Raw genomic sequence first — 2,751 nt, forward strand, 5'->3', positions numbered from 1 at the left:
GAAGGGGCCGGGAGCGGGAAGGGGCCGGGCCGGGGCAGGAGCCCCCGGGGCAGGAGCGGGCTCGGCGGGGCCCGGCCCCTGGTGCCGTCCCGGCCCGCCCGGAGAGGCCGGGGCCGACCGTGCCGCGGCCCCGGGGCCCGGCCTGGAGGACCTCGGCGGCGACGGTGAGTGGGGCCGCCCCGAGCCCGGGTGAGGGGCGCCGGGGGCCGCGGGGTGTCCCGGGCAGGGCCCGGCTGCAGCGGGGCCGGGCGGGCCGGAGGCCGGCGGGGGGCGGCTGCGGGCTCCCGGGGGCGGGGGGACCGGGGGGTCTCGGCTCGGCCGGGCCGGGCCGGGCCGGGCGACGCTGCTCGCCGACGGGGGCTGGGGCGGCCCGGCAGAGCCGGGGGACCCGGGCGGGGCGAGGCGGCCGGCGGGGCTGGACCCCACGGGCGGAGGCCGGGCTCCCTGCCCGCAGGAGGACGAGGCGACCCCGGGCTCCCGCCCGCACCGGCTCCTGGCTCCTGGCTGCGGACGGGCCCCGGCCCCCTGCCCGGCCCCGGCCCCCTGCCCGGCGGCGCTGGCCCTGCAGCCCCGGGACGCCCCGTTACAGCTCCAGCTCACGCACGCTTTGCCGCGGCTCCCGGCTGTCCCGGCTCCGCTGACGGACGCTCCAGCTCGGCAGCAGCTCGGCTCCAGCCCCGCCGTCGCCGGTTCGGCTCCGGCCCTGCAGCCTTTCGGGCCCTGCCCCGCGGTCTTGATCCCGGCCCCGGCGCCTTTGCTCCAGCTCCAGCACCGCGGTCGGTACGTCAGCTCCAGCTCCGCACCGTGTCAGCCCCGGCCCCACAGCATTTACTCCAGCTCTAGCCCGGAGGGATCTGTTTCAGCTTTAGTCCTGGCGCCTGTATGTCAGCCCCAGCCCTACGGTATTTCTTTCAGCTCCAGCCCCATCCCCAGAGTGTTCCTTTCAGCTCCAGCCCCAGGGTTTTTGTTTCAGCTCCAGCTCTAGTCTCCATTTCAGCCCCTGCCCTGCAGTCTCCATTTCAGCTCCAGCCCCTTCCCCAGGGTCTTTATTTCAGCCCCAGCCCTGTGGTCGGCATTTCAGCCCCAGCCCTGCAGTCTTCATCTCAGCTCTGTGATGTTTCAGCTCCAGCTCTATTTATTTCAGCTCCAGCTCTGCGTTGGTCCAGCCCCAGCTCCAGCCCTACAGTCTTTATTTCAGCCCCAGCCCTGCGGTCTGTGTTTCGGCTCCAGCCCCACACTCTGGATTCCGGCTCTAACCCTGCAGCGTTTATTCCGGCTCTAGCCCCTGCCGTACAATCTTTATTCCAGCTCCAGCCCTGCAGTCTTTATTCCAGCCCTACGGTCGGTGTTTCAGCCCCAGCCCCCGGTCTTTATTTCAGCCCCAGCCCTATGGTATTTCTTTCAGCTCCATCCCCTTCCCCCGAGTGTTTCTTTCAGCTCCAGCTCTGTGTTGTGTCAGCTCCAGCCTTAAGGTCGCTATTTCAGCCCCAGCCCTACAGTCTTTATTCCGGCTCCAGCGCAACGGTTGGCATTTCAGCTCCAGCCCTGCAGTCTTCATCTCAGCTCTGTGTTAATTCAGCCCCAGCTCCAGCCCTGCGGTCTTTATTCCAGCTCCAGCCCTGCGGTCTTTATTCCAGCTCCAGCCCTGCGGTCTTTATTCCAGCTCCAGCCCTGCGGTCTTTATTCCAGCTCCAGCCCTGCGGTCTTTATTCATTTCAGCTCCAGCCCCGCATTTATTCCAGCTCTGCGTCACGTCAGCCCCAGCCCCAGGGTCAGTGCTTCTGCCCCAGCCCCAAACTACGTATTTCAGCCCCAGCCCTCCAGCCCGGTGGTGGTTCAGCCCCAGCGTATTTATTCCAGCTCTGTGACCTCTCGGCTCCAGCCCCACACTCTTTATTTCAGCTCCAGGGTCCCTAGTCCAGCTCCGGCCCCGCTGTGTTTATGTCACCTTCGGCCCTACAATCTTTATTTCAGGTCTGGCTCCACCCTGACACATTCACTTCAGCACCGGCCCTACGGCCTTTAGTACGGCTCCAGCTCCGCATCCTTCCCGCAGCCAGCTGCTCCTGGGTCTCCCGGCAGCGCTGGGGCTGGTGACAAGGTCACAAATCAGTCACTGCCAGCACTGTCCCAGCACTGAATAAAGCGTTGACCCCCCCAGCCCCTTTCGCCCAGAGACTCTCTCATGCGTTGAGTTCGGCCTGGCGCAGGCCAGTGCCTGGGGGGCAAACGCCACCGGACCCCCACCTCCGGTGAGGGGCCCGCAGCCCTGCCCCCCACCCACCTGCCCACAGCCCTGCCCCCACCCACCTGCCCACAGCCCCCCCGGGGAGCCCCCACCCTGGGGTTTGGGGGCTGGGACTGGCCTCTTGGCCTCCCCTTCCCCACCCCAAAAGGTGGCACTCAGGCCGGTTCCGAGCCTCAGACCCGCAGCCCTGGGCCCCAACCCCCCCAGCTCGTGTTCGGGCCCAGACCCGCAGCCCTGGGCCCCAACCCCCCCAGCTCGTGTTCGGGCCCAGACCCGCAGCCCTCGGCTCCCTTTCCAGGCTCTGAAAGCGCAGCAGGCGCTTCGTCTTCCTTCTGAGCTGCCGAACCCCCGACCGAGCCGGGGTTTTCAGCCCCAAACCAGCCCCCGGGCTCATCCTCGGGCTCCGACACGCAGCACTCGGTCCCCGCTCAGGGGGCTGCAGCCCCCGGGGTGAGGGGGAAGGGGCAGCGCGCCCACCCGCAGCCCGGGGCCCCAGGCAGGGA

The 2,751-nt window shown here is 68.5% G+C and overlaps 1 long non-coding RNA gene across 1 annotated transcript; it reads left to right on the forward strand.

Moving 5' to 3' along the window:
- Positions 1 to 559: 559 nt before the first annotated feature.
- Positions 560 to 2,178, forward strand: LOC143165282 (uncharacterized). Its single transcript, XR_012996232.1, has 2 exons — positions 560 to 1,771; positions 1,975 to 2,178. It is a non-coding gene; the product is annotated as an uncharacterized LOC143165282 (long non-coding RNA).
- The last annotated feature ends 573 nt before the right edge of the window (positions 2,179 to 2,751 follow it).

The sequence above is a fragment of the Aptenodytes patagonicus genome, chromosome 10 (genome assembly GCF_965638725.1).
Source record: "Aptenodytes patagonicus chromosome 10, bAptPat1.pri.cur, whole genome shotgun sequence".
NCBI lineage: Eukaryota > Metazoa > Chordata > Aves > Sphenisciformes > Spheniscidae > Aptenodytes > Aptenodytes patagonicus.